Here is a 12,284-nt window from a genome sequence, read left to right on the forward strand (position 1 = left end):
ATTCACCTGTGTGATTCACTTTCATACAAAGTGAATTACAGACCCTAGAACCCCAGCAATTTGGGGTGAATTGTGCTGAAAGGTGAATTGCACTTTGACACAATTTGCCTTACAATTCACTCCTGCAATTCACCTCTACTCATATCTATTTCCAAATATGTACATGTATTACAAAAATAAAACTAAGCTTCTTTTCACCTCTAAATTCCAAAAAACAATAAGATGATTTGCCTCTTCCTTGTAAGCACTACAGTATACATACTGTCCTCTGTTCTGCAAAAAATCCTTGTATTCTCTACTACCAAGCTCTGTTGTCTTCTTACACATTACTGTACACATATCAAGTCCTTCTTAACATGGTCAAATGTATATGTACAAAAAAAAACTATTTCTTTAATTTTATATTATGTAATTTTAAGATCAAGGGTTAGTATATTAAAGTGAATCACACATGTACAAGTGTACTAGTCAAACTTGTACACATGATTCACTTTACAATTCACTCTCTAGAATTGTAAAGTGAATCATACAGAGAATTGTAAGGTTTAACTATGCCTATTAACTTACAACACTCAACTGTCTTATTTCTGTGTGTAAACAGTACTATAATACATTTTCTTAGCTCAGTAATATTAAGCATTTGTTTTGAAAGATAATAGTATACTTTTATAAGCTATTTTAATGTAAAGTATCTTGTTATTATTAGTACAGTGTATATACTGTATATACTGTATATAGAAGTAGTGTATTGTATATAAGTTCTACTAACCTAGTTTATACCTGTAATTATACACACATATGTATATACATAGAAAATTTTATATATATAAGTGTATACACTATACACAGAGTACTATATTTACTTTAAGTAGTATGTTAACTATATAATGAGAGTTAAGAGGAGCTTGAAAGTATAGCTAGATGTTTTAATATTCTTAAGTACAAAGTCTGACTGTTTTATACTTAACCTTTACTCTATAATACTTTTAAGTATGTACTAGTTTCTATTCTATTAAACTAATCTTCTTATATTTAGTTAGTTACTAACAATTCTTTAAATGTAAGAGCCAAGTTGAAAGTCTAATAGAAAGTGTGTTAAAAAGAGCTACTATACTCTCTTTACTAGTAATATGTATAGTTAGGTTGTAACCTGTTTTGACTCTGACCTGACTCTAACTTGACTCATTTTGACCTAACCTAGTATACTAGGTCAGACTAGGTTAAACTTGGGTCAGGTCATAGGTCAGTATTCTCTCAAGTTTTCCTAACCTAGTTTGACCTAGTCTAACCTTGACCTGACTTATAACTTATATATAAATAATGTTATTAAAATTTTAATAACTTTTACTTACTTATAAATGTTTTAACTATATTCTGATTCTAATTAATCTTTTTATATATACTATCTAAATAGCTTTTATCCTCTTACATAGTCTTTCTTTATTATTTAATTGTTACTGTCTCAAATATATATATCTTATTCTATTTACAAGTATAACTTACTATATATGTATATAACTAAAAGAGTATAATGTTTACTATACTTTACTTATAATAAAGCTTAGCTTAACTATTAAAAGTTCTTAAACTCTTTTACTAATCTGTACTATATACTTTAGTCTTACTCTTTTACTTAGTATACTTTAACAGTTTTAACTATAAGACTATTATTAACAAAAGTTAAGCCTTTCTATAAATGTATTAAAACTACTAATAATACTATATCTGATTCAAACTATTAGTTAGAGTATTACTTAGTAAAAAAAAAAGTAAAATAAAATACTAAACTAAAAGCCTTTCTAGTCTGTATCTTGTATTACTAGAAACTTCCTAGTATGTATTATATGTTAACTTAGGTTGACTTATAATTTAACCTGACCTGACCTGTTTTAACCTGACCTAGCTAGGTTAGTCTAAGTTAGACTATAAGTTAGAATTTTTCAAAAATTCTAACCTGAGTCAGATTACAAGTCAGACTAAAAATCCTCCTAACCTGACCTGACTCAACCTTATGTATTACTACTCTTTACTAAGTATTATTTTACTTTTAATGTTTACTTCTTTATTACTATCTATTAAATTAATAGATTCTATAAGAATAATACTCTTTACTCTCTCTCTAAAGTTAAGAGTGTTGAATGTTTCTTTGTCCTTAGTTTGTAAGGAATGAGTAGTTTGTCTAGTCTATTTTTAGTTTATAAGTATTCTTCACTTAATTTTAAGTCTTAAAACTCTTACAAAAGTATTCTTCTATATATTTTAAGTTTTAACTTTATCTCTTCTCTTTCTTTGTCTTATATTTAGTTAACAGGAGAGAGGGTAACATAGTCAAAATTGCTAAGGAAATATGTATTACTAAACTTATGTAATTTACCCTATATGGGAATTATTATATAATAATATCTTAACTGAAGTAGTAAAAATCAAAATCATAAATTTTCAAAATGTTACTAAAATACTTTTTAAAGTATTCTAAACAAAAAAAAAGTAGAGTACTTTGTTACTCAAATAACTTGAGTAAAACTTAATATTTAAAAAAAATAAAAATATACATTTGTAGCTACAATCTATTTAAAACTTTCTATGTTGTCTAAATATGAGTTTAGAGAATGTTAAGGTGTGAATTTTAAAATCATTGTGTGTGTCTATATTAGGTTAGTAAGGTTGTATTACAGTTAGTTAAGTTTATGTTTTCCTAACCTTAAATGTTAAGAAACTAAAGAGTCTGATCAACCCTAGGTCTCCCTTATTATCTAATACCTATTAGGAATTATTAGTAAGTAAAGTTATAATTTTCAAGTAGAAACAGAGACTACTTACTAGATTAGCTCCTAGTAGGTTTATAATACTTTAGAACACTACAGAATACTTTTAGAACATATTAGCACATATTAATATAGACTAGTACTAGATACACTAAAGGTTTGTATTAATTGGATAGGTCAAGGACTAAGCATTTGTGAAGGCAAAAAGGAACAAACAAGTGTGTATCAAGTTTACAGACAATAGATAATAAGATTACCTATTGAATATTAATTATAATGTAGCTACTGAGTCTTGACTAACAATTCCTAGAGGGTACCTAAGTCTGGATATTAAAACTAACATACTAGAATGTAAGTCCTTGTTCCTTGTAAACTGAAGGCAACCTAATAAACTTATTCTAAGTAATAAGTCCTTGTCTACACAAGGCTAGAGACACTCTAATAAACTACTATATACTAATAATGTAGAATTAAAGTATGTAACTATACTAGTACATATAGTTAGTCAAATACATACTGTAGAGTAGAAACTAGTAAGTACTCACACTACTAGGCTTGTAGAAATAGCAAATAGTAGTACAGAGAGTAGAAATGCTCAGATGATTAGATTCAAGGATTTGTCCAATCAAGTACAGAAGGTTAAGTTTGAGGATTCAACTTACTAAGTACAGGTGATTAAGCTTGAGAATTTGCTCTATCAATTTAAGAGTACTGAGTTTGAGGATTCACTTGATAGAGGACAGGCAATTTGGTTTGAGGATTCACTAAGTTGATATAGAGAGCTAACAGTGAGTATCAAGGAATTTACAAGCTAGTACAAGAGTTACAGAGTGTATATAGTTAGTATTAGTAAGAGTGTGGATAAGTATCTAGTGAGTGTACTTACTTTAGAATGGAAACACATTAACAACAGTAATGTAGAGAGTAATCAGACACTTAAGACCCTTTTAGACAGTAAAGAAAGTAGTCAGGACTCAGAATACAAGAGTAACAAAGGTTAGGAGAGCCAGACATTAAAACCACAGAAATTCAATAAGGAACAAGACTTCCAGAAGGTAAGTAAGACCTTCAGACACATTACAAGAGCTAGAGCATTTAAGATAGACATAAGACATGTCAGCCCATTCTACAGTTTAATAGACATTAACAATTTGAATAAGAGAACATACAAGTTTGATAGAATATATTAGGAAGAGGAGAAAGTAACTCCTTCATTAAACAAGAGTAGACTTGATAGTATAGTAACAGAAAAGTGTGAAACACTTCAGACAGGCAATAGAACGAAAGCCAGACATACTATAGTACTCACAGACAATAGAGATCACAACTATCAATCTAAAAGTGTAGAGGAAACACTCAAGAGTCTAGACAAACAATTACATTTGTAGAAAGCAAAAGGAAAGTGTAAAGTGAAATGAAAACACAAAGTATAAGGAATGGAACAAAAACTGGAACTGCTAGACATTCAATACAATTGTGAAATTGATTCAGACTATCCAAGCAAAACAGACATTGTATTTACAGAACAGTACTTTGAGGATAGTAAAAGTGAACACAAATTAGAACTATAAGGATTAGTACTTGATCTAGAGAGTAAAAATCAAGTATACACCTACAAAATCAAGTGTTTAACCTTATACATAGCAGATATTGACTATGTATTACACAGGAGCAATGTACAAGAGTACTATAATAGATATGACACTCTATCCAGGTCTAGGAATAAGAGAAAGTGAAATACCTGGATATATACAGTCTTAAATAGAAATACTAAGTTTTTCAGAACATCAGAGTACCCCTTGTGAAAATAAAAGGAACAAACAATCTCATAGTAATACTTCACAATTGAAAGCAGTCCCAGGCAAGGCATACACTAGTAGTATTAGTGAGAACAAAGTTGATTCAGAGTGTAGTAAACTATACAGTTTAAAGCTACATATTGAGTACAGTAAGTATAAGAATAGCTCAAACTGTAGTTTAAGAACAAACAATGGACATAAGCATAGTAAAGTATTGAATAATGTTCAGAAAGGTATATTTGCATTAGTAAGACCTTCAGAAAGCCTAGCAAAGAATAACTATGCATACAGAGTAATACAAAGCTCTAGGATACAGAGAAAGGGAAATTTCAACCTAGGATCAGACTCAGACAGTAATAATTTGGATTCCTCTTCATCTAATAACAACAATTGAAGTAATGCTTTATTCAAACTGTCAGACATTAATTTGAGTGATACTAAAGCTACTAAGAAGTGTAAGAAACACTTAAGGAAAAAACAGAACAAAGAACTCCTCAAATTAAAGATACAAATGTATAGTGTAGAACTAATAGCTCTTACAGTATACTCAGGTGAACCAGACTTGCAGAAGTATACAAAGTTTGTTATTAAAGTCAATCAGTATATGAAACAATTAGGACTTTATCATTTCCCTAAGAGTCAAGTAGGGATAATGCTAGGTTTTATTAAGGGAAAAGTAATGAATTTCTATTTGTAAAAGATTGTAAACTATGAGTATAGATGGACACTTGCTCAATTCTTTAGAGGACTAATGGACTTTTGTTTCCCTTCCAACTTTGCTGAAATACTGTAGAAAGAGTTTAATACTTTGAAACAAAGTAATAGGAACATTCAGGATTATTTATATGATCTAGAAATGAAAGCTACAAATCTAGGAAACATTTCTTAGTAAGAATTGACTAGACAGACATAGTATGAATTGAATTCCAAGTACTAGAGGCAATTACAATTAGATTGCTTGAATCCAGATACTGTAAATTACTCAATCTTTAAGGATAGGCTTGAGAGTATTGAAAAAGTAAATGAATCCATAGGAATCAAATGGTACATAGATTCTAGACAACATTTCAATCTGTAAGGACACAGTAATGATTCTCAGAATGATTATTTGTATACAAACAGTTCTGATAACTCAGGAAACAATCAATTCACTCTACAGGATAGTGAAAGTGATGATTCAGATTATAGTGACTCTAGTCAGGATACTACACATACAAGCAGTGCAAACACTAAAGGAAAGGCTAGACAATTGTATTATCTATTAAGGAACAATGACTAGTATGAAAGTAAGACAGGAAACTATCAGAGAATGTACACTACAGGTTTCAAACATTATTCCTAGTTGAAATTGGATGAAATGAGAGTAAAAGAACTATGTTTCATTTACAAACAAGATGATCATTTAGCCAGGAATTGTCCTACTTGTAATACAATCAGATTGAACAATGTACAGGATGATTGTTTATTATCTAGTAATGTTAGTATCAGTTATACTACTTTAGATAAGTTAGCAGACAACTTGGACAGTGAGAACTACATAGAATTAGAGTCAATTACAGACTATAACACAGATTCTTACATATCTAGCAGTAATATACATGTTTTATTGATTTGGATACTTTGTAAAGGTAATACTAAGGACTCAGTAATGGAACAAGAGAGTTCTATAATAGAACACAAGTTTAGGCATACAAAAAACACATTTGAAAGGGTGAATTCAGTATATTTGAGACCCTATAAGACTACAGCACTTAGGCATTGTACTACAGGCATTCAGTACAAGAATAAACATTGTAGGAAGTCTAAACATCAAGATAGACAATTATATAGTGTATACAATAACATTTTATGCTTGAAAGCACAGGCATACAGTGTAGAAAGGATTCTACAAGACTATAAATACGTATAACACATGGAAAGGACTAGGAAACACACATACAACTATTGTTTCAAGGAATCTAAGATGCTACAAGTGTAAGGCAATGTATACATAGACACTTTAGAGACACAACTACTAATTCTTAGAGCCACAAATCAAAACAACACTCTTGAGAAATACAGACTGTTTACAGACAACAGGAATGTGTACTAGGACCTTAGGAAAGGACCTGAGAATGTTAGAAGATTAGAATATAACTAGCTAGATAGTATTATAGTTTACAACACAATGTAAATAGTAAACTACACAAGTAGGACAATCTATCAAGTATTACTAAACTATAAAATATGACTACTCTTGGATACTGAGAAATATTTCAATCTAAGCAATTCACACAGGTATTCTATTAAGTTAGAAGGCTATGTAATGTATTAGAAGACAGAAATCAGTACATTAGGTAAGGAAAAGTGTATATACATTGAGGATAAGACAATACTACTTTAGAATAAACATCAGGCATGGAGATACATTGACAGTAATAGAAAGACACAGACATACACATACACAGTCGATTCTATTCAGTACAGGAAGGTATTCAAAAGTAAAGAACTGCTTCAGACAATTTCAGGACTAGGAGAATGTTCAGACATTCAGGTATATCAATTCTACAACATTAGAACAGACATTTCCATCTTTAGGATTGAAGAAACAATCAGTACAGAGTACAATCAAAGTAATTCACATAGAACATTGTTCTATAAGGTACAATTGAATGTTACACTATGAAACTATTCAGTTCATGATGAAGAATTGTTCAGAAACGTTAGAACTAGCTTAGACTACAAGGATATATTGTACAGAACACAGTTTCAGGAGAACATAAGATATTACATTGTGAAATACACTTTCAGACAGTCAGGATTCATTATAATAGACTCAGGACACTCTATCAGACATATTATGAGTATTACAGACACTCAAACAGATGTGCTAGTGTGTATATACTTAGGATACATAGTAGGAATCAGGTTATTCAAGCTACAGGATGACAAGTACAATCTACAGAATGTGAAACTACTACAATCTATGTACTACAAGGATAGTAAGACACTACTGAGACTAGGAATGGATATGCTTTGTATGGAACAAAGTACAGAAGTTTAGAGGGTGACTTCAAGCTAGAGAACAGGTTTGGAACCTGGACAATCTGCTCAAACAGATTATCACACTGCTTCAAGGGAAAGTAAAGGTAATACACATACAGCCAGTGAATATTAGAGCAATATTGAATTAGCAATGATTAATCAGACTATTGAGCATTCAGGCATAATATTTTAATGCTACAGAAGGAAATAGAGTATTAGGAAGCTCTAGGACATCCATTAAACAATAATACAGTTCAATCTACTCTAGGAATGAGTAGTTACAATCAGTTTGAAGTACAAAATCATACAGAGAACCTCTCCAGATACTACAGATATGTTTTAAGACAGTACCAGACGTTTTACACTGAAAATGAAGTCATATTTTGATGAGAGGGCAAGAGGCACACACATTACATTGTATACACACTCTTTAAGCATACAATTATGTTTGAACACACATTTTTCTTACATGGATTGTTACAAAACAATTTTGCAAAGGACTTTGTAGTACTAGACAGTATCAGTACTATAGGAAACAGGACACACAATAGGTACATAAGGAAGGAATATATTGGAACAAGGACAAGTACACAGAAAGACAGGAAGTCAATGTTAGAATGTATCAATCCACACATGGATTTGCTAAATGAACAGAGAATTAGTAGTATACACTCAGGACTTTAGACAGTGCTACTGTACATACAGACAGGACATTTCATTAAGACATACATAGAACAATACAGTATACAGACAGTTACAGTACTCAGGAAAGTAGAGAATACTACTTAGACACATTGTGATAGAACATTATACTATGAGACATTGAAAGTATACTCAGATGATTCAGGAATCGAATCAGTCGACTTACAAAGACACAAACAAGTTGAGACACAAGGAAACAGTATGAGAATACAGTAGGATATTCATTACACACTGAGATACTATACATATACACACATATCTAGTAATATTATACTCATACCTTACAATCTTATTGAATTTGAAACAATATTTTCATTCAAGGACAAATATTACACTCTATGTTGTACTCTGTAATTAGTATTTGAACATTGAGCTCAACAGGATATCCAGTTTTGCATCACAGTTAGTTATTACATACAAAGGAGCACACATTTGGAGACATTCTACTAATACAAGCACAAGGCACTATATTTGTAGGAACTAGTCTATTAGAAAAATCAAGGACATAGTAGAGGAATTTTGGAATACATCTCTACTATCTATTATTACATAACTATTCTACAGGAGCAGAGAAATGTGTAAGGTCAGCTAGAAGCTACAACACTAATACATTCTATTAAGGAAGAAGGCTATAGCTTTGTTGGTTAGGGATTTACCTCTGTACTTCCTAAAGACACAGGAGAAGAGAATATTTGTAAGTACTACACTGTCAGAATTTCCACTTCTGTACATATTGATCTATACTGTGTGTCTCAGAGTACTCAACTGCTAAAACACTATATCTCCCTAGGAACTCTACTGATTCCCTTCAAAAAGTGTTGTATTGATAGCAACAATTAAGAGGAAAAGTTCCTACTAATTGACTATACAGTAATATTGACTACATTTAATTCTATTAACATTTTATCTAGCTTAACATGGTTTAGAATCATACTACTCACTGTCTAGAACACTACTACTATCTTAATACTTACTGGATCAACTTTGGATCAGTTCAGAGAGGCAGTAATACATTACAAGAATGTTTCCCATACACATGAGCAAGTTATTTCTTTATTTACTTGTTACTAATTGTTACTTTTAAGTAAGTTCACTGCCTTTTTTACTAATTTTTAGTATTTAGAACTAAATGCTAGAGGGCAAGTGTAAGGATTTGATTTACTAGTTTGTATTTTATTATTACTACATTACTGATTGTGTCAGATCATTACACAGTAGGACCCACAAGTGTATATATTCTTATTATAGTTAGTTACACTTCCTCCTCATGTATCTACACATGTATACCCTTATAAAAGACAGTATTGACTGTTAGGTAAAGGGGATTCTTTTCCCCTGACCCCTTGCTCAAGTACTAGGTTATCCTAGTTAGTAGTTGAGTGAACTAAGAGCAATTAGAATTCTCTTGTAAGGAACAGTGAGTTTCCTTACACATGGAAACACTACTTGTATACATGTTTCTTTCTATTTTCCAAGTACTATTTGTATCTGTAGTCTTGTAGAATCCTTTCTACACTGTATGCTTGTACTTTCAAGTGTAAAATGTTATTGTATGCACTATATAACTGTCTGTACCTTAATGTACATATTTAGTACTGTTTTATACAGTTCTGAACGTTTACTGTACTATTCCTTAGTCCTGTAATACTATAAGGTCTCAAATATACTGAATTCACTCTTTCAAATGTATAGTTTACATGCCTGAACTTGTATTCTGTTGTGGAACACTCTAGTTCTATTACTAAATCCTTAGTATTACCTTCATAAGGTATTCAAATTGATAGAATATGTAGAAAACTACTAGATATCTTGTAATCTGTATTATAGTTATTATTTAATGTTAATTCTATATAGTTCTTACTGTCCAAGTTGTCTGCTAACTCATTTATAATAGAGTAATTGATACTAACATTACTAGATGATGAACTATCATTCTACACATTGTTCACTCTGATTGTATTACAAGTAGGACAATTCCTGGCTAAGTAATTTTCTTGTTCACAAATAAAACATAGTCCTTTTACTCTCATTTCATCTAATTTCAATTAGGAATGATGCTTGAAACCTGTAGCATACATTCTCTGATAGTTTCCTTACTTTTAATAGTACTAGTCCTCATTTCCTAATACTTGATATTATAGTTTATCCTTTCCTTTAGCATTTGTACTACTTGTATGTGTAGTATCCTAACTAGAGTCACTATGATCAGAATCATTACTTTTACTATCCTGTAGAGTGTCTTGATTGTTTCCTGAATTATTAGAACTGTCTGTATACAAATAATTGCTCTGAGAATCATTACTATGTTCTTACAGATCAAAATACTGTCTAGAATCTTTGTGTCATTTGATTCCTATAGATTCATTTGCTTTCTTAATACTTTTAAGCCTATTCTTAAAGATTGAGTAGTCTACTATGTCTGCATTCAAGCAATCTAATTGTAGTTGCCTCTGGTATTTAGAATCCAATCCACACTATGCTTGTCTAGTCAATTCTCTCTGAGAAATGTTTCCTAGATTTGTAGCTTTTATCTTAAGATTATACAAATAATCTTGAATATTCCTATCACCTTGTTTCAAAGTATTGAACTCTTTCCACAATATTTCAGCAAAGTTAGAAGGGAAACAAAAGTCTATAAGTCCTCTAAATAATTGAGCAAGTATCTATCTATACTCATAGTTTATAATCTTTTACAAATAGAAATTCATTACTTTTCTCTTAATAAAACCTAGTATTATCCCTACTTGACTCTTAGGGAAATGATGAAGTCCTGATTGTTTCATGTACTGATTGACTTTAATAACAAACTTTGTATACTTCTGCAAGTCTGGTTCACCTGAATATACTGTAGAAGCTATTAGTTCTTTGTATCTTTAATTTAAGGAGTTCTTTGTTCTATTTCTTTCTTAAGCATTTCTTACACTTCTTAGTAGCTTCAGTATTACTCGAATTAATGTCTGATAGTTTGAATAAAGCATTACTTTGATTATTGTCATTAGATGAAGAGGAATCTGAATTATTACTATCTGGGTCTGATTCTAGGTTGAAATTTCCCTTTTTCTGTCTCCTAGAGCTCTGAATTGCTCTGTATGTATAGCTATTCTTTACTAGGCTCTCTGAATGTCTTACTGATGCAAATCTACCTTTCTGAACAATATTAAATACTTCACTATGCTTGTGTCCATTATTTGTTCTTAAACTATGGTTTAGACTATTCTTATACTTACTATACTTAATATATAGCTTTGAACTGTATAGTTTACTGTACTCTGAATTAATATTGTTCTTACTAATACTACTATTATATGCCTTGCCTGGGACTGCTTTCAGTTTAAAAGTATTGCTATGAGATTGTTTGTTCACTGATTTAATATAATGTATACTCTAATGTTCTGAAAAACTTAGTATTTCTATTTAAGATTATATATATCCAGGTATTTTACTTTCTCTCTTATTCCTGGACCTGGTTAGGGTGTTGTATCTATTGTAGTACTCCTGTACATTACTCCTGTGTAATGTGTAGTCAATATCTACTATGTATGAGGTTAAACACTTGATTTTGTAAGTGTATACTTGATTTTACCCTCTAAATTAAGTACTAATCCTTGTAGTTCTAATTTGTGTTCACTTTTGCTATCCTCAAAGTACTGTTCTGTTGATACAATGTCTGTTTTGCTTGGATAGTCTGAATCAATTTCACAATTGTATTGAATGCCTGACAGTTCTGGTTTTTGTTCTATTCCTTATACTTTGTGTTTTCCTTTTACTTTATACTTTCCTTTTACTTTCTGTAAATACAATTGTTTGTCTGGACTCTTAAGCATTTCTTCTTTACTCTTAGATTGATAGTTCTGACCTCTACTGTCTGTTAGTACTATAGTATGTCTGACTTTTGTTCTATAGTTTACTTAAAGTGTTTCACACTTTTCTGTTACTATACTATTAAGTCTACTCTTGTTTAATAAAGGAGTTACTTTCTCCTCTTCCTAATACA

This window comes from Fomitiporia mediterranea, assembly GCF_000271605.1.
Source record: "Fomitiporia mediterranea MF3/22 unplaced genomic scaffold FOMMEscaffold_6, whole genome shotgun sequence".
NCBI classification, from domain to species: domain Eukaryota; kingdom Fungi; phylum Basidiomycota; class Agaricomycetes; order Hymenochaetales; family Hymenochaetaceae; genus Fomitiporia; species Fomitiporia mediterranea.